Source organism: Emys orbicularis, chromosome 15, assembly GCF_028017835.1.
Source record: "Emys orbicularis isolate rEmyOrb1 chromosome 15, rEmyOrb1.hap1, whole genome shotgun sequence".
NCBI classification, from domain to species: domain Eukaryota; kingdom Metazoa; phylum Chordata; order Testudines; family Emydidae; genus Emys; species Emys orbicularis.
The window spans coordinates 8168771-8188901 of NC_088697.1; the positions used below are offsets into that span (position 1 = coordinate 8168771).

Below are 20131 nucleotides of genomic sequence, written 5' to 3' on the forward strand. Positions count from 1 at the left end.
GCTTCTCTGTCCCGGCTGTTTTTGCAGCCGTGGCACACAAAAAGGACGTCATTGTGAGCGGCCCAGGAAGGCAAGACTCGCTTTTGCCTGCCTTGCTCAGCTTGACTTGCTTCCTCACCCTGTTCCTGCCTTAGATCCCGGGTTGACCTGGTGGTGGAAGGGGACTGGGGGCCAGTGGCGCGGGGAGGAAGTTGAGCTGGACCCTGAGTTACACTAGACCCTGGCAGTAAAAGTCTGGCCAGCACTTGCCGCCCCACCCTGTTGTCCTGGCTTCCTCCACTGGACATCATTTAGGGAGGGAAGTGGGGCTTCTGCCTCCCCTCCCCAATTTTCACACCACAGAGGAGTGCGAACAGGAAAATGAACGACCGCTCCACACCCCCACTGGAGGAACCCGATGCCCTTAGCTGTGGTGAGTAAGAAGTGTCTGTTGCCTGACAGGGCCTGTCCCCGAGGAGCTGGAACAGCAGCTGCCGCCTCCCCGTCTGCTCCAGGCTGTGGGAAATGCTCATGGCCTGGCTGCATGGGCGGATGCTGCTCCATGCTCTGGAGAGCGTCTGTATTGCTCTGTCAACCCCCCCGTCTTCACTGAGCCAGTCTCCCAAGTGCCCCCTCCGGCTTGGCAGCTGAGAGTCTGTGCAGACATCAACCCCCCTGCCAGCAGCAGCGCTAGCTCCCCCAGCACCACAGGGGCACTCAATGCACTTCCTGTGGGGAAATCGCTCCTTGGCATCCAGCTGCTAGAATGAGAGCCAGGAGAGAGCAGTGTCTGGCTCACCTTGGTGGAGAGAAGAGACCTGATGAGTGCTGAGCTCCCTCAGTCTCCCCCGCAATGCTGGTCAGTTTTATTGTCACTGTAATAGTCAGTGCTTCCCTTCAGGGCCGTCCCTAGAGGGGTGCAGGGCCCGGGACAAATCCCCCCCTTTCCGCCCCCACACCACCCATTCCCCCAAGCCCCCACCGCTGTCCCGTTTCTCCCCGCCCTGCACCTTCCTGCCCCATTCCCCTCCCTCCCTCCCCCGCCAGTGCCTCCTGCACAGCACTAGGTGGTCACTGGCAGGCAGGAGGCGCTGAAGGGGAAGAGGAGGAGCTTGTCAGTAAGGCCTGTGGGGGGGGCAGGCGCTGGCTGCCAGTGGGGGCTGAGCACCGATTTTTTTTCTGTTGGTGCAGCAGCCCCGTAGCACCCATGGAGTCGCTGACTCGGCTCCTTTCACACTCTAGCGAGAGGAGCAGCAGCCAGGGCTATGGCTGATCTATGGGGCATGGGGCGCTAGGTGACTGGCAAAGGCTTCAGGTGCTGACAGTTTGTCTGACACCTCAGGGACACAGTGTGAGGTGGTGTCCCAGGGATCTCTATGAAAGGAGCAGAAGAGGATTTATTTGGGGTGGGGAGAGAATTGAGAGTGTCTCAGGGGTTTGTAGAGAGGTATTGCCCGAGTTAGAGACTGGCTAAAACACCAGCCTCGCTGTGAGCAGGATTTGAACCTGCCGAGAGGAACCGTATTAGATTTTGACTCCAACGCCTTATCCACTCGGCCATCACAGCTGGGAGCACAACACTGCCCCAGTGCCAGAGAAACTGGTAAATAATCACAATGCCCAGGCTTGAAGTCATCTGAAATCCAGAATTCACACAGTGAACCTGGCTCCCAAAGCACAGGGGGGATTTGGGGTTTGTTCTCTTTGCTTAGCCATGTGCAGTCGCACAGAGAGCGCTTTGAAACGTCTCCCCTCCCACAGAGCGGGAATGGGAAATGATTCTTAACTGGAAGGTTGATGTGAATGAGGATGTCTGGACCAAGCGTCCAGGGACTGGCCTTTGCTAGAGAAACCAGTGACACACAGAACCAGGCTAAGGAAAATGTTTCCTGGAGTCAATAATCGGAATAGCAGCAATATTGTGCAGCAAAATGTCTCCCAAGAGGAGTTAGCGCGTTGGTGGTCCGGTAGCAGAAGTCACAGCTACAGCGGGGGAGGTCTAGCTTTGGTTTCTGGGCAAAAGAGGGATGAGTTTTATTGTCTCCAAATTTCAGTAGAAAAATTCAGACCCAAACTGTGTGGGGTGGGGGTTTCTTTAGTTCTCGTTTGGTTTGTTTTTCTCATTTGAAATGTCCTTGATAATTTGTCTGGGAAAACTGTTTGGACAAGGCCAAGGAAGACTTAGAACAATTACAAATCTCCATGGGAGTGAGGGGGTCTCTCAGCGCCGGGGGAGGGGTGGAGATTTTCATGGAGGGGAGTTGAGGAGATAAATGAGAGGCTTTTGCTGCAGCAGAGGGAGAGGCTTGGCAGGTTCATTTTTACCAAGCGACCCCCCCCCCCCCCCCTCACACACACACACTGCTCCAGCTCAACCCCCCTGTCACCCCCAGCATGTGACCTACAGCTTCCCGCTGACAAAGCCCTTATATATCAGAGACAAACTCCCCTAGTCTCCCCCTTCTCCCAGCTGAGCCCTCCCCCCACAGAGCCCAGGACAACCCCGACCTAGCCATGCCGGAGGTTCGGGCTCAATCCTCAAGGCCGAGGGAAAAACCTTCAGCTGGGCACGTTTCGCTCCCTTCCCGCCTCCACCCAAGTGGCAAGGGAGAAACGGACGAGACACGTGGGCTCGAAGACGCCTCCCTTCCACTTCGCTGTAGGCTGCTGTGATGTTATTCATATGAACTGGGATCTTTCCTTTCCTCCTCCCTCATTCCCTCCCCTTCTTCGGAGAAGGATTCACAGCAACAGTTTTCCCTCCAAAACCTGAAGTTCCTCCAGTTTTGAAAATGGGGAGAGAAGCAAAGTCTGTCGTGATTTCATATCAGTAATGGATAAATGGATAGAAAGTTATCAGCAGCCCCTGCCAGCCATTCACATGGGGAGGGAGAGCCCTGGGTGATGATTCTTTAACAGGAGAATGGATGGCATGGAGGAGCCAAATTTTGTAAGAAATTTCCATGCCCGGTGACTGGCAGATAACGGCCAATAGGGACCCGCTCCAGAGACGACTCCATCTCAGCACTGGGCGAAGCAACCCCTCATGGAGACCATTCGTCATGGGGGTTTGGGATACTGCTGGTGAACATGGTGAGGGGAAAGTGAGGGGCTAATACAGTAGCATGGAGATTCTCAGCCACTCTGGGGACAGCCTGGGCAGCAAGGAGCCAGGCACAGACTGAGCCCTCGTCCTGTGCCCCCTGAGGAAAAGAAAAGGGTCCAGCCAACTGTCCCATGAGCACTGTTCCCCCAAACAGGGGGAGGCCTCTGGCTTTGGTGTGTATTAAATATGGGGCCAGTCACTTTTATCAGAAAACATTTTAATGAAGATAAAGGGGAAAGAAATGAGTCTCAAATGAGAGGAGAAAGTTCACCATTTAACTCCTTGCAGCCACCAGGATGGAGAATGACTAAGGCAACAAATTCCCTCCAAAACAGGAGGACTTGCTGCAGCTAAACATGGGAACGTCTCCAACCACAAGATGCTTTTTAACAGACATTTAATAATTACATGGAAAAAGACAAAATCTGACAGCTGATGTCTATGTTAAGTCATCAAAGAGAAAAGGGTGGAAATCTGGAGAATTCTGGATTAATTTCAACAAAGTTAAGCGGAAAGTGAAAAAATGTGAAGAATTTTGTATCGATAGTCAATAGTAGGTAAAGAGGTAAAATGAGAGTGAATTTCATAGTGTTATTTGACAAATTGAGAGAAAACGGGAAACATCTGCAAAACTTTTCTAAATATATTTAAAAATTTGAGAAAAGGTCAAAGTGGGGATATTTTATGTTAATATTTTATTATTGGTGAGACATGGAAAAAATCTCAGGGAATATTAAATTAGAAATAGATAACTAGAGAGAAAGGAGGGCAAATTTTTAGAATATTCTCCTGAAGAAGAGATCTGGGTGTAGCTCAGAAACGTCTCTCTTTCACCAACTGAAGTGGGTCTAATAAAAAATATTACCTCACCGAACTTATCTTTCTAAATGCAAAGGAATTCAAACTGGGGAGAAAAACTAGGGCTACTTATAAACTCTACTGGGTGGTAAATTAACTATCACCTGTAGCCCATATAGCTGGCGTTAGCATTTCTTTTATGCAGCAGTAATGCAAGGAACCCACAGGCCTGTCTCCTGTAGGACACTGGCATCAGCAGTTAGCAGAAGGCTGGAGGTCTATGAACTCTGGCACAAATAACTGGCCTAAGGGTCACCCCTAAGGTTTGGGGAACTGGAAATAGAGTGTCTGTCAAGGCTGTATCCCTACTTTGAACTTTAGGGTACAAATGTAGGGGCCTGCATGAAAACTGCTAAGCTTATCTACCAGCTTAGCTCTGGTCCCGCTGCCACCATTCTCGATGGATTCCCTCCCTGGGAAGCCTTGAGAAACCTTTCACCAATTCCCTGGTGAATACAGATCCAAACTGCTTGGATCTTAAACAAGGAGAGATTGACCCTTCCCCCCTCCTTCCTTTCACCAACTCCTGGTGAATACAGATCCAAACCCCCTTTGGATCTTAAAACAAGGAGAAATCAATCAGGTTCTTAAAAAGAAGGCTTTTAATTAAAGCAAAAGGTAAAAATCATCTCTGCAAAATCAGTATGGAAAATAACTTTACAGGGTAATCAAACTTAAAGAGCTCAGAGGAATCCCCTCTGTCTTAGGTTCAAAGTATAGCAAACAAGATAAGCACTCTGGTAAAAGGTACATTTACAAGCTGAGAAAACAAAGTAAATCTAAGACGCCTTGCCTGGCTTTTACTTACAATTTTGAAATAAGAGAAACTTGTTTAGAAAGATGGGGAGAACCTGGATTGATGTCTGGTCCCTCTCAGTCCCAAGAGCGAACAACCCCTTAAACAAAGGACACACACAAAAGCCTTTCCCCCCCCAAGATTTGAAAGTATCTTGTCCCCTTATTGGTCCTCTGGGTCAGGTGTCAGCCAGGTTACCCGAGCTTCTTAACCCTTTACAGGTAAAAGGATTTTGGAGTCTCTGACCAGGAGGGATTTTAGTACTGTACACAGAGAGCTATGCAGCAGTAATGCAAGGAACCCACAGGCCTGTCTCCTGTAGGACACTGGCATCAGCAGTTAGCAGAAGGCTGGAGGTCTATGAACTCTGGCACAAATAACTGGCCTAAGGGTCACCCCTAAGGTTTGGGGAACTGGAAATAGAGTGTCTAAGGGGGAATTTCATCCGTAAAGACACGAGCCGACCAGAGGAACATGAGCTAACACCGGCCTTCGGCTAGAACATCCACAGATGTCTGACCACAGGAGTGCCATGGCAACGAACTGATACATGCCTCCAAGATGAGATCATTACTACACTAACCTATAGGAGAAGGACACCCCAGCACTAGTAGGGAGAGGAAATACAAACAGGGAAGAGGGGAGAAACCCCACTGAACATGCATTGCACCTAGCGGCGTCAGCAGAACAGATTATCGGCTACACAACCCAAGAAAGGGATCTGCATGTTGCTGTAGACAGATCAATCGGCCCCAGCCCCCCCAGCCCCTGCCCCAGCCCAGTGACAGTGGGCGAGGGGGGGAGCGAGCGATGGGGGGAGGGGGTGGCGGGAGCGGGGCGGGGCCGCGGGGAAGGGGCGGGGCAGATCCTGGGCTGATCTGAAGGTCAGAAAGTGACCTCGTGGGTAAGAAGCTGCAGACCCTGAACGGCGACAACTCACAGATCTGTCCTGTCCCTCGGCTCATCGGAGCGACGCCCCCGGGACGGGACGTTCCCCGGCCCCGCGGCCCCAGGCTGCCCTGTGTGGGGCTGGTGCCCGGCAGCTCCGTCCCGGCCCCCCCGCTGCTGGTGCCCCTGGCCCGGGGGGGGGTGGTGAAGCCCTTTCACTCCGCGCTGCCTCTGCCCTGTGCCCCCCGCCCGGCTCCCGCGGGCCCGGGGCTGCTCCCGCCGCAGGGGCGGGGCCTGGGGCCTAGAACTGGGTGTCTGAGTCCCGGCCCGTGTGGAGCCACCACTCACCGTCCCGCCTCCGCCTCCTCGCTCCGCGACCAGCCCCGGCCGCCCCAGAGCCGCGTCCCCCCTCCCCCAGCAGCGCCGCGAGCGGGATTCGAATCCCAACGGCTGCAGCGCGCGCCCGGGACAGGCGGGGACAGCGAAGCCTCGGGCCGAGGGAACCGGGGCCTGACGCCACATGCGGAGCCTCTGTCCCGCGCTCTCTCCGCCAATCAGGGAGCGTGGACGGGTGCGGCGAAGTGACGAGCATACGGCCCCTCCTCCCAGAGAAGGCCGCGTGTGAGAGAGAGAACTACGCTTCCCAGTGTGCACCTGGAGGGGGGCGTTGTCTGAGCAACTTTGACATCACTTCCGCTCTTAGACGAGCCAGGAACTACAACTCCCAACCTGCCCCGGAGCGCTTCCGTCCTCTCGAGCCCAGGTAAGGGCGGGTCCCTGGGTCAACCTGACACCTCCCCCCCAACTTGTCATCCCCGCCCCCCAGAGAACCCCTCGGCCCCGCCCCTCTCCCCGCTCCGGCTCCTGACGCGAACTCTCGTGTCCCGGGGTCTCGGCCTGTCCGTCCCCCCCCCCGCAGCGCGGCGTCCCCCAGCGCCCCTTCCTCTGCCCGCTTCTCCCTCCGCCTCGTCTCCCCGCGCCCCGGGCCACTGGCCGGCCCCGGTGCCCCACTCCGGGGGGCTGTTGGATGGAGCCATATGGAAATATGGGGGTGGTCGGGGCTGGGAGCCCGGACTCCTGGGTTCTTCCCCCAGCTCTGGGAGGGGAGTGGGGGCTGGGTGTAGAGTGGGGGAGGGGCAGGGCTGGGAGCCAGGACTCCTGGGTTCACCCCCGAGCTCTGGGAGGGGAGTGGGGGGTAGAGTGGGGGAGGGGTTGGGGGGTCTCCTGCCCAAGGGGAGAGTCCAGGGGCTGGTGTCGGGCAGCGGCAGGGCCACCCGGGGGGGCAAGTGGGGCAATTTGCCCCGGGCCCCGCAGGGGCCCCCACGAGTATGTCGGAGGCTCCCCCGGCCTCCGTCTTCCCTCATCCCCCGGTGCCTCAGCTGGTAAGGGGGCAGGGCTGCGAGCTGCGGCCGAGCGGCGGGAACTCAGGCCCAGCTGGAGACACCACCCCGCTGCAGCGCTGTCCTGGGTCGCTCCTGGACGCGGCGCGCTGAGGCTCCGGGAGAGGGGGTAAGCGGCATGGTAAGGGGCCGGGGCCAGGCAGCACCCTGACCCCATCCCCCACAGCCCTGACCCCCAGCTTTGAGCCCAGCGCCTCTGAGCCGGACACCCCCCTGATCCTGTCTATCCACAGCCCTGAGCCCAGCCCCTGTGAGCTGGGCACCCCCCAACCCAGAGCCCAGCTCCCCACCCAGCCCTGGGCAACAGCATCACCACCCCCAGGCAGCGACAGCCCATTGGCAGCAACCATCACCATCACCCAGCAACAGCCCATGATGTAATTGCAAATGTATACATACCATTACAGCATTTAATGTTTGTAAATAATGTATTTCGTATATTTTCAAATTATTACAAATTAATTTTTGAATGTATTTCACTGGTTATTTTTTACATTTCCAAATACATGTTACTATAGTATTTCAACTTTTTTTTATGGAAGGGGCCCCCGAAATTGCTTTGCCCCAGGCCCCCTGAATCCTCTGGGCGGCCCTGGGCAGCGGGTCACTTGCAGGCCCCGAGTGTCCGATCTGGAAACAGCCGCATGTCTCCGCACCCTGGGACTGCGCCTGGCGGGGGACCGTTACCTTGTACCCGAGAATTATCCAATACACCCTGGGGTGTGAGCCCCACACTCCCCTGTCAGTGCCTGGGGCATGGAGCCCTGTGTACAACTCACTCTCTGTGCGGGGATGTCAGTTCGTACGGACATCGCTGGTGCTTTTTCTGTAGCCTGTGGTAAAACGGGGCAATTATCTAGATGCGTTGATGGACCCCCTGGAAGATCTCTGCATACCCCCAGGTTAAGAACCACTGATGTAGGGGAACCGAGGCCCTCCCTCCGTACCAGCTTCCGACCCCGTACCCTGGGAGGCTGGTTCGGCTTCGCTTACCTTGCATCAGCCTCAAGTCAGCTTCCCTGGGTCACCACGTCCTACCATGGCCCCGTGGGCAGGAGTCAGAGACAGGAAGTCTCCTCTCAGGTGTAAAAGCAGCAACGGCTCCATGGAGGGTCGGTGCTGATGGAGCGATTATTGACACTTTGTCTAGTCTCCTTTTCAGATTTTGCCCCATTTTCTCTTTAATTCTCCAATGTTCATTTAACAGTCTCAGATTTGGGATATTTACCCACCCGTTTGACCTGCAGCAAATTTTCTTCCTTTCTTTGGGAAATTGTCCTGAATCATTCCCCAAATGAGAAGGGGCTTAATGGGTGCAGCTTGCCGAGCCCTGAGACACAGCTGCCTCTGGGGTGGGCTGGGATGGCCATTCTCTGCCGGCAACAAGGCGAGGAAGGGGGCAGGAGGAAAAGGTCCCCAGTGGAGACTGTCCAGCCCAAGGTTACACAGTCCTGGCTACTGCTCCCCCCAGCTGCCAGTCACCTGCCCGCCCCTGCTTCTGCCTCCTCCCCACTTAATATAAATTCTCTTCAGATCTGGGTGGTTTTCTCTCATTATCAAATGTTTCTTTTTAGACCAATTTCTTCCCTTGATAGTTAATTTACCACCCAATAACGTTTAAAAGTAGCTCTAGTTTTTCTCTCCAATGTGCATTGCTTTGCATTTAGAAAGATAAGGTGGGTGAGGTAATATATTTTATTGGACCCACTTCAGTTGGTGAGAGAGAGACATTTCTGAGCTACACACAGATCTCTTCTTCAGGAGAATGTCCTAAAAATTTGCCCTCCTTTCTCTCTCGTTATTTATTTCTAATTTAATATTCCCTTAGATTTTTTCCATGTCTCACTAATAATAAGACTGTGAAAGAACATAAGAACGGCCAGACTGGGTCAGACCAAAGGTCCATCTAGCCCAGTATCCTGTCATCCAACAGTGGCCAATGCCAGGTGCCCCAGAGGGAGTGAACCTAACAGGTAATGATCAAGTGATCTCTCTCCTGCCATCCATCTCCACCCTCTGACAAACAGAGGCTAGGGACACAATTCCTTACCCATCCTGGCTAATAGCCATTAATGGACTTAACCTCCATGAGTTTATCTAGTTCTCTTTTAAACCCTTTTCTAGTCCTAGCCTTCACAACCTCCTCAGGCAAGGAGTTCCACAGGTTGACTGTGCGCTGTGTGAAGAAGAACATTCTTTTATTTGTTTTTAACCTGCTGCCCATTAATTTCATTTGGTGGCCCCTAGTTCTTATATTAGGGGAACAAGTAAATAACTTTTCCTTATTCACTTTCTCCACACCACTCATGCTTTTATATACCTCTATCATATCCTCCCTTAGTCTCCTCTTTTCCAAGCTGAAAAGTCCTAACCTCTTTAATCTCTCCTCATATGGGACCCGTTCCAAACCCCTAATCAGTTGCCCTTCTCTGAACCTTTGCTAATGCCAGTATATCTTTTTTGAGATGAGGAGACCACATCTGTACGCAGTATTCAAGACGTGGGCGTCCCATGGGTTTATATAAGGGCAATAAGATATTCTCCGTCTTATTCTCTATCCCTTTTTAAATAATTCCTAACATCCTGTTTGCTTTTTTGACTCACGCTGCACACTCTGTGGACGTCTTCAGAGAACTATCCACGATGACGCCAAGATCTCTTTCCTGATTAGTTGTAGCTAAATTAGCCCCCATCATATTGTATGTATAGTTGGGGTTATGTTTTTCCAACGTGCATTACTTTACATTTATCCACATTAAATTTCATTTGCCATTTTGTTGCCCAATCACTTAGTTTTGTGAGATCTTTTTGAAGTTCTTCACAGTCTGCTTTGGTCCTAACTAACTTGAGCAGTTTAGTATCGTCTGCGAACTTTGTCACCTCACTGTTTACCCCTTTCTCCAGATCATTTATGAATAAGTTGAATAGGATTGGTCCTTGGACTGACCTAGGAAAATCACAGCAGCAAGATGGAGTCTGGAATCACATGGGCAAGTCACATGTCCATGCATGACTCAGTTTGCAGGCCGGCGCCATTGTTTACATGTATGTTTGAAGGTTCCCAGGAAAGCTCAGATGTGGATTGGCGTCTCTCAAAGGCCATTGTCAGTTAAGTGTTTCTTGATTGGGCACTTACTGAGAATAGTCCTTTCTCAAGAAGCTGACCAAATGCATCACTGAGGCTACTTGGAATCAAATACATTTGAGATACAAGTACATAGCCCATATTCATAACTTCACGTACAGAAATGGGCCACACATACAGCTAGTGTAATTATAACCAGCAAATCATAACCTTGTCATCGACACCTCACACGATAACCTTTGTACAATCTTTGCTGCAACTATATAACTATATATTGTGGTGGCAACAATGATCTATACGGTCCCAGTTCATATTAATAACATCATAGCAGCTTACAGGGAAGCATCTTCCAGCCAGCGTGTCTCATCCGTTTCTCCCTTGGGCGGAGGCAGGAAGGGAGCGAAACGAGCCCGGCTGAAGGTTTTGCGTTTGGCTTTGAGGATTAAGCCTGAGCCTCCGGCATGGCTGGTGGGAGATGGGTTTCTGAGTCGCATCCAGCTCCTCTTCGGGCCACCAGCTGAACCTCCTGAGGCCAAGAGGGAGGGTTTTGAGGCTCCCAGAAAGTCTTGAAGAGTAAGAAAGCAACACAAGCTTATCACTGTCCCAGGAAGGGGGGGGGGGGGGTTGAACCACTATCCTTTTAGTTAATAGCTAAACACACTGACCCATTACACCACAGAGACACATAAAGAGAGAAGTCTGCTGTTACCAAGGCTGCTGCCTAGCAGCCTGCGCTTCTGCCTGCCAGCACTAGAGCTCACAAGGCGCTAGTGTGGATGCTGGAGGCTGTGGCTGAAGAACCAGCAGAGTGACACAGTGGAAACGTGCTGGGCCCATAACACACAGGTCGATTAATCAAAACCCTCTTCTGCCAGCACCGGGCCTCCTTCTTCTTACACTGGGCCTTCAAACAAGGGGGTGGCTGGCACAGCACCAAGAGTCTAACCTGCGCAGTAGCGTAGCTAGCGGAGTGCAGGGGAAGCAGCCGCTTCCTCTCAGCACATGTTCCATAAGCGGCGCCTTTCCAAAAGCGGCCGGAGGAGCGAGGGGGGCGGCCAGCAGCCATGGGGGGGCAGCGGGCCCGGCCGGAGGAGCGGGGGGGCGCAGCATCGCGGCCAGAGGAGCAAGGGGGGGCCACGGGGGTGGCACGGCAGGGCTGGAGGAGCCATGGGGGGCAGTGCGGCTGGAGGAGGAGCCAAGGGGGAGGCGCGGAGCGGCCGGAGGAGGAGCCAAGGGGTGGCGCCTTTTTTATGTTTGCTCCCCCTCCTCTTAGAAGCTGGTTACGCCACTGGGCGGCTGCTGACGCCCGCAGCCTGCTGGGCAGCTCCCAGAAGTTATTAAGGGACAGAGACTCCTCAATGCCCTTAGTAACAAGGGTTTGGGGTTCACCGAGGCCAGTAAGGGGGTCACTATGTCGGCCTTATAACCCTGGGTGTCAGGTCGCTGTGCAGCTTTGATCTAGAGCTCGGATCCCAACAACCGACCAGCAGCCCACAGCCTCCCCCTGGGTCTGCTCCACCTGGTTACTCCTTACAGGCTGACCTTACCCCCTTCCAGCCCTGGATTCGCCCCCAATCATCCTACTGCCACTCAGAGCCACAGACGTGGAGGTGCTGATGGAGGGAGGGGGGACTCTAGGGTGGGGTTCTTCTCTAAAGATGGCTGGCAGAAAAGTGATGCTCAGCTCTGTCAGGGACCTGCCCAGTTGCCTCGCTGCCAGGGGATGCAGACATTTCTGTAAGGTGCATAACGAGGCTATTTGGCTTCCAAGCAAATTTGAGGAATGTGCAATTATGAGAGGGAATTTCTCTTTCAATTTTAATTGCACTTCAGTGGCTTAATGGATAAGGCATTGGCTTTCTAAGCCAGGAATTGTGGGTTCAAGTCCCACCCTGAGTGGAAAACTACTTTCACCCTGTATATTGCAATGAAACCTTGGTCTTATTTTTACTGAGGAAGCTGGGAGATGTTTGAACACCAAGTCCTGGATCTTGAGAACAATCCCCCAGAAATGTCACCTTCCACTCTGTGATCCATGAAGGATGGGGAGGGGGGAGTAGCTCCCTTTGATGGACACCCAGCCAGCCAGTTAGCTATAAAATCCCTCTTGGTCTGTTCTCTACTTACTTTACCTGTAAAGGGTTAACAAGCCCACAGGTAAAGGGAAAGGAAGTGTGCACCTGACCAAAAGAGCCAATGGGAAGGTAGAACTTTTTAAAATTGGGAAAGAAACTTTCCCTTTGTCTGTAGTTCTCCGGGCTGTAGGGACGGAGCAGCAATGCTGTGTAAGGCTTGAACCAGGTATGAAAATTCTTCTTCCATACGTAGAAAAAATTATTTGGATAGGGAATGTTTAGTTCAACACAATCAGGTTTATTTTTTATTTTGGCTTGTGGATCTCCTCTGGGCTAACCCCAGATACTTTTGTTTGCTTGTAACCTTTAAGTTGCACCCCCAAGAAAGCTATTTTGGGTGCTTGATTTTTGGAATTGCATGTTTAAAATATAGCAAAAGCCTAAGTTCCAGATGTAAGTTTTTCCTTTTTATTTTTAATAACATTTACCTTTTTAAAGAACAGGATTGGATTTTTGTGTCCTAAGAGGTTTGTGCACATGTTGTTTAATTAGCTGGTGGCAACAGCTAATTTCCTTTCCCCCCCCCCCTTTCTCAGCTCCTCCCCGGAGGGGTGTGTGTGAAAGGGCTTGAGGGTTCCCCCCAGGAAGGAATTCCCAAGTGCACCTTCCTGGGCTCTCAAAGGGGTTCTGCACTTGGGTGGTGGCAGCATCAACCCATCCAAGGTCAGAGAGAAGTTGTAACCTTGGGAGTTTAATACCAGCCTGGAGTGGCCACTATTAATTTTTAGAATCCTTGCAGGCCCCCGACTTCTGCACTCGAAGTGCCAGAGCGGGGAATCAGCCTTGACTCCAAGTTATTCAGTAAGACCCTGTCACGGGGCAGGACTCACCCCTGCGGCGCCTCCTGCTGGTGTCCTGGGAATTAGCTCTTCACCAGCTCCGGAGCACCCTCTGCAGGCCGGTGTCCCGCTTCCCGCTGGCCCCCGTGTCCCTCCTGGCCCCCGGTGCCCTTTACCCAGGGGTTCTGCCCACTGCAGCAGCCCCCAAATCTGGGTTTCCCCACTCAGGGGAACCCCCAAACCTCTATCCCCACCTCACCTCAGTGGCTACTGCCAGTCACCATCTAGCCCCCGCTCACAGTGGCAGACGGCAGTCTGTAAAGGCCACTCATCACAGGCAAGGGGGGTTTGGACCTGCTGCCTTGGCCTACCCCTGTGCTGCCCTCTGCAACCCCAGTACCCTTCTGGGCCTTTAACAAGGCCTGCAGCGTGGGGGGTTTCCAGGCCAGAGCTCCCCAGCTCCTCTGGCCTTCCCCCAGTCCTGCTCCACTCTAGGGACCCTATGAGCTCCTAAGCAGCCAGGCAGAGAGAGACTGAATAGCTCCTGGCCCACTGCCCTCTTATCAGGGCCAGCTGAGCCCTGATTGGGGTGTGGCCACAGCTGTGGCTGTCTTCCCAATCAGCTCAGCCTTTTGCCCCAGCCCTCTCCAAGGGCTGCTTTTACCCTTTCTTAACCGGAGCGGGGTCACCGCCCCGCTACAGGCCCTAGTTCAGCAAGGGAGTTAAGCATGGAGTCATCCCCCTGCATTCAGCAAAGCACTTACAGGTGCTTGAGTCCTGTTGCAGCCAACAGGGTTTAAGAACTTGCTTAAAGTTGAGCCTGTATTGAAGTACCTTGCTGAACGGCGGGTTAAGTACTTACCTTGCTCTGAATTCAAGTCGCTGTGGATGGGCTATTCGTGCCCTCTGTGCCACCCAGAGGCCCTGTGCTAGGAGAGGAGGGCACCCAAAAGTGGGACTTAGACACACAATGACAGCAGCTCATTAACACACCTCTCACATACTTCAGGCTCTAGAGATGTAAAGCTCCTGGGGACTTTGTAACAGTGTGTACCTGGAACTGGCCCCAAGTCCTGTGGCTGTGATGTGATCTCTGATGTGTCCTCTCTTCCCTTCTGCTCTTGTGACCAACCCTTGGGGCTGGAGGAAGCTTCTCTGTCTCCTTGGTCCTGGAGTGGAATCTTATTGAGTTAGTCTGACACCACCATGGAGATTCTGGTGATGTCACAAATGGAATGGACCATCTGGCCGGCAGGAGCAGAGAACGTGACGCTCTGGGCAGAATGCGGGGTGTGGTTTGAAATATCGTTGATCATTAGAAAAGGTGGAGAGGAATCCTGCCCCGGGTAGGGAAAGGGAAGTGGAATTACATCAACCCCTCTGCAAGGCGTTACCAGGCTGAAGGTGCCTCCCTAGCCAGTGACTGTGCTGCAGAGTGGACACATTGCCGCTGAGGGACAGGCACTGGCCTTCTCAGAGAACCCCTCTCCTGAGGCTGGCAATAGTCACACTGCACATTGAGCAGAGGGAAGCACATTCAGTGGCACTGAGAGATGCTGCCGCTCCCTCCTTGGGCATGGTTCGCAGCAACAAGGCTTTAGAACGCAGACACAGTTGGTGACAAAGCGTTTGAAGAAGAAAAAAGACCAAGATGCGTGGGACAGGTTTCAGCTTAGAGTTGGGAACCAAAAATTATGTTATTGACAGCAACATAATTATCTCCTACTTGGTGGACATGAAACACATTTAACATCGTAAAGCCAATTGTTTTTCATTCAGGTCTCAGCCTCAGGACTTCACCCACATTCCTTAGGCCAGCGGTTTTCAAACTTTTTTTCTGGCGACCCAGCTGAAGAAAATTGTTGATGCCCATGACCCAGCGGAGCTGGGGATGAGGGGTTTGGGGTGTGGGAGGGGGCTCAGGGTTGGGGCAGGGAATTGGGGTGCAAGAAGGTGTCAGGCCTCTGGCCTGGGGGTGCAGGCTCTGGGCTGGGGCTAGAGATGAGCTGTTTCGGGTGCAGGAAGGGGCTCCGGCTGTGGGAGGGCTCAGGGCTGGGGCAGGGGATTGGGGCGTGGGGCTCCATAGAATTAAGTCTCACATCTCACTGGGAACTCTACTTCTTGTGCCCAGAGAGTCTCGGCCCCCTCAGTAGATGACCTGAGAAACGCAGTGTCCGCCTTTTCCAATGAAGTGCTGGGAAGAGCTTTTCTTATGTGGCCTAATGGATAAGGCGTCTGACTTCGAACCAGGAGATTAAGGGTTCAAGTCCCTTTGTGGTTGTGCTTGTGCAGTTTTCCTGTTGTGCTGAAAGTCCTGCTCCCCTCAGGGCTGTAACTTCTTCTTGGCTGCTCAGGCCAATGCTCTGGTTTCAGCTAGAGCCCTGGGAAGGAGTTGGGGGTTGGGCATCACAAAGGCTGGGGCATGAGCCCCAGGTGCTTCCAGTCTAGCCTTTGCCATTCCTGATTTGCCAAAGAAAATGGGCGGCTGCCCGGGCTAGTGTGTGGAGCAGTTTCCCTCTTCCAAATGTGCGCCTGTCCCTGTGCTTGAGGGGGCTTGCTAAATAGCGCCTTGGTAGCCTGCGTGTTTCTCCACTTCTTGCCAGCTGGGGAAAAGCCTCTTGGGGTAAAATCTCCTGCTCCACTGCAAAAGTGAGCATCGTGAGTGGGAACGGTCAGAGGCCCCACTAGGGGGGCTGGCCCTGCTTTCCTACTGTCTTCTGATGTTGGCCACAGAGCATCAGCAGCTGCCCCGCATGCTGGCCTGCAGGTGGATTTCAGTGGGTGTTTGGCATGGCAGGGAGCAGGCTGGCTGGGTGTCTCTGTAGCTGTCTGCTGGCCACGCATAAGCATGGTCCTCCCCTCCTCTTGCGCTGCCCTCAGTGCTCTGTGGCCTTTAAGCCTTCCCTTGGAGCTGTCAGCACCAGCCGCCTCTGCTCTAGATGCCAAGAGGAGGAAAGGTGTTCTGGGCTTCAGCCTGGGACTCTTCCTCCCTCCTGCCTAGTCCTGGCTATTAAGCCTGGCCCTGGCACTGCTTCCTTTAAATGCCATGTGGGCAAGAGGAAAAGCGTGGCGGGTGAAGGTACAGGGACCAAAGTTGTGGACATCAGGTGAAGCAGTGAGAAACACAATCATCAGGTCAACCCGCAGGAATCTCTAGCCAGACTGTTAAGTTCTAGGACCCCAACCTATAGCAGCCATCCTGTTGAACCAGCTGGACCAAAGACCTATCTCCAGTGGGCATCAGTCACCCAGCAGGAGGGGAAAAAATCATCCTGGTTCACCCAGAGACAGGATAGCCAAGTACATTGAGCTCCAAGGCTTTGCAGCAAACCAACATATTTCTAGGAGGTCCCACTAAGATTGTCATGGGACCTGCTGCTCTTTCTTTTTCTGGACCACTGTGACTCTCAGTTGGCTGATTTGCACTCTGCACTTATTGCTTCCCACCAGTGGCTTCCTCTCACAGGACTCTCTCTCCTCCTTCAGCGACTATAGTCCTGCTCTACCGGATCCATGGGTCCTGCCCTGAGTCCCTGCATCCCCCTGCTTTGTCTCCATTCCCTGCAAGCCTCAAAAATGTCAGGGGAGGCCACCCTTCCCTTCACTCGGTGGTCCTGTTCATATCGGCCAGCTGTAGCCTCATCTCCCAGAACTCAGCCAGCTGTCACTTGATCCGGTCGTACAGTCACACACTGACTGGCTCCCCTGCCTGGATGCTCTTGTGGAAATCCCACAGGCGACGCTGCAGGACTTGGCACCGTTGGTTTCTTTAATGTTGTGGTGTTTGCCCGAACACTGGAACAAAGCCGCCAACTCCTCCCTCACCGACTCCCACCAACCCCCTGGTTGCCATAGAACCCTCTGATGCTTTCCCGTTCTGCCAACAGCACTAGGCCTCACAGCCCTGTCCTTTTATCTTGCAAGCTCTGGAGGTTCATCTTCCAATATCCTCTGCCGTGGGTCAGGGAATTGCCCACATTGAGCACACGGTGAGAGCTGTGTGATCTAAACAGTCCATTGGCACCACCCTGCACTGGGCTGTCGATGTGCTCTCCTTCACGTAAATCCAGTCAATGCGACTCCTGGCCTGTCCCCACAGAAAGGTGTACCCCATCTGCGGCTGGTGTGAGCTCGGGTCAGAGGAATAGGAGGCTACCGCCCGCCCTCCACTGGTTCCACTACGGAGAAACACGTCCTCTAAGCCGACCTCGCTACAGACCTGCGCCAGGTAGTGCTCATTGTAAAAACGTTTCCTCTGACGGTCGGGAAAACAGGACCAGTGGTCCTCAGGCCGGCTGACACAATTAAAATCCCCCAACACCAAACACCATGAGGTCCAGAGGAAGGGATCCAGTTCCTTCCATTGATCTTTCCTTTCACACCTTAACTGGGGACCATAAACACTAATATAGCGGTAACCAGTGCCACGTGTTACCAGATTTGCCTGTTACTTTAGTATATGCTCGTTTATTCGGGTTACTCTTTGGGGGGGGGGGTTCTGTAATTCTATCAATGTACTGCTTGTGTCACTTGTGTTTTTATATGGAGCTCTACTTCTCCCGTCTGCAAGTCCCCTCCCAATGGAGCTCTCCTGCAGGACCTAGGTTCTCTAGGGCTGGGTTTCTCTAACCCCAGAACTGGATGAACACACCCACACCCACACCCACATTAACAGAGCAAGTCTGAGCGGACCGAGTCAATCAGCACTGTCAAGCTGACTCCTTATATGTCTTTGGACTCACTGGGCTGTATGAAGCGGCACTTTCAAGCTGCCCCCCCTTATATGCCCCTGGGCTCCATGGACTGGGTCAAGCAGCACTTTCAAGCTGTTACCCAGATTCAGCACGTCCCTATCCCCACTCTCACATCACAGTTGTACTGGCAGTAACCTGCTTGATGAGCAAACCCCACAGTATTTTGGGCGCTGCAGGGATCGTTAGCTTAGGTACAAGAAGCGTTGCTGCAGAGTGACTGGGGGAAGCTAAAAACACAAAAGAGTAGAGTTCAACTAGAGAGAGAATCAACCAGATTTTAACCATAAAAGTTATTTATTGAATAACAGTGATAACTACACAAGGAGCTAAACCAACATAACATACATTATTAAAGGTTAATACCTAAGGTAGAAAGGAAAACAGAGAGAGAGAGGGAGAGAGAGAGAAAGAGGGGGGATCTCACCACTCCCTGAAGCTTGAACTGGTCGGGATTCCCAGGTGATGATGGTAGCTCAGGATCCTGAGGGCAGGAGACAGGCAGAGTCCCCAGCACGATCAGTCAGGAGAAGATGGAGTCCCAGTGGAACTGATGCATAGTTTGGATCTAAGCATCAGAAAACTGACTGGAGGGTGAGTAAGGATTTTTGTAGAGAAAATACAATGGTCCAAGGGAGAATACTAGATTTGTTTATGGGTAAACTTATGACTCAAGGGGTTTCTTTAGGCTAGACAATAGGAGCTGATCACTCCTAGCTATGGGTGTGTTTTCTTCCAGGGAGCTCACAGTCCAACTAGGCTGCTTCAGTAGTTTGGATATCAATCAAGGATTCCTTACTAGAATTGGTCTGATAACTGCTGAGCTGGGTGTGGGCAAGCGTAGGTTCATTAGCATCTGGAGCAGAGATTCCCATGATGCAGTGCTTCCCTGCTTTTCTGGTCCCAGAGTTCAGTACGGTTCTCCAATCTGTATGCAAATTGAGATGTCTCCCTGTCCCATCTCTCATGCAGATGAGGCTAGGTGAGTTGTCTCTGCTCTCCATTTTGTATGCTAATGGAGATTTCTTAATCTTGTCACCCTTGTCAGGAGGGGTCGAGGTGTGTCTCCCAGCACCCTTCATTGCTCTCTGCAAGTCTTTTCTCTGATAGGTTTTGCTTAAACAGCAGAGGCTCGGGGGGGGGGGGTGTCTTTCATGAGTCAGACAGGCTGGATACTCCGCCCTGGTTCCCCAAGAACACAGAGCTGACTGGTATCACACGGAGCACAAAGTCCACCAGTAATTAGCTTCCCTAGTCAGAGCTCCACCACCTTATGTACTTGCACCGTGAATGTGAACAACAAGACTCCAACCCCATCGTTCTTCCCTGGCCTGGAGGACCAGAAAGACAGGTCCTTCCTCCAATCACCCTTTGCCCATCAATCTGCCCTAAAGTCATGAATGTGCATTTCCTGACCCCCACCATGTCCAAGTCCAGCTGCTCCAAGGCACTGAACATCAAGCCCCTCCTCCAGTGCCCCCGAATCCCTGCCCCATTGCACATGGACACTTTCACAGCACTGCCCTCGCTCAGCTGTGCAGAGGAGCTTTCGTCCCCAGTCCCTGCCCCCTCTGGCACCATCTCCGAGGGCTGCCCTGCCTCACTCTCTTACTGCCATATTGGCTTGACCAATAAGTCCTGTGGAAGAGACAGCTCCTGTCCCTCATTGTTAAAGGTCAGGTGGACCAACTAGGGGCAGAAGCCCACGTTCTGTTGTCCTACTGGGGAGCTCAAGTTCAGGGACTTGTGTTAGGTAAAGGTGCCGCTGCGCTCCCAGGAAACAAGCCACCCCTGCACAAAGAGGGATGAAAAAGGTTGCTGAAGCCCGGGATTGAACCAGGGACCTTTAGATTTTCAGTCTAACGCTCTCCCAACTGAGCTACTTCAGCAGCTGCATAGTACTCTTCGGCCTGTTGCTTCTCTGTCTGGCAGGTTTTTGTCAGCTGTTCGGTATAAAGAAGTAAGAAATGTTGGTGTTGTTTAATATATTCAATTAGTTGTTTTAATAATGTATTTCTAAAGTAATGATAAGTGAATCACTAGCTTTAATAGAATTCAACATGGAGTATATGAACTATGACCTTTGGACTCCATCCTTGTAAGCAAACTTGTTTACATCTTAGACATTGGAGTGCTCTGGCTCAAACCGGACAGAACCAGTTTTTCCTGCCCAAAAGGCCTTATAAGAGCCTGCTCAGTGCCTGCGTGGGGCTGTCCATTCCAGCGGCAGTGCGTGCACGGTCCTGCTGCTGTGTCCCAGGGAGGCGCTGGGGGGTGGGGCAGAGCCTTGTGAGTTAGTTGCCCTGTGAGTTGAACAGAAATGTTGATTTTGATTCAAATTGAAATTTTTCTTT

General features: G+C 52.7%; 1 non-coding gene across 1 annotated transcript; it reads right to left on the reverse strand.

Annotated features, from left to right (window-relative positions):
- Positions 1-19593: 19593 nt before the first annotated feature.
- TRNAF-GAA (transfer RNA phenylalanine (anticodon GAA)) lies at positions 19594-19666 on the reverse strand. Its single transcript has one exon. It is a non-coding gene; the product is annotated as a tRNA-Phe (tRNA).
- Positions 19667-20131: the final 465 nt, after the last annotated feature.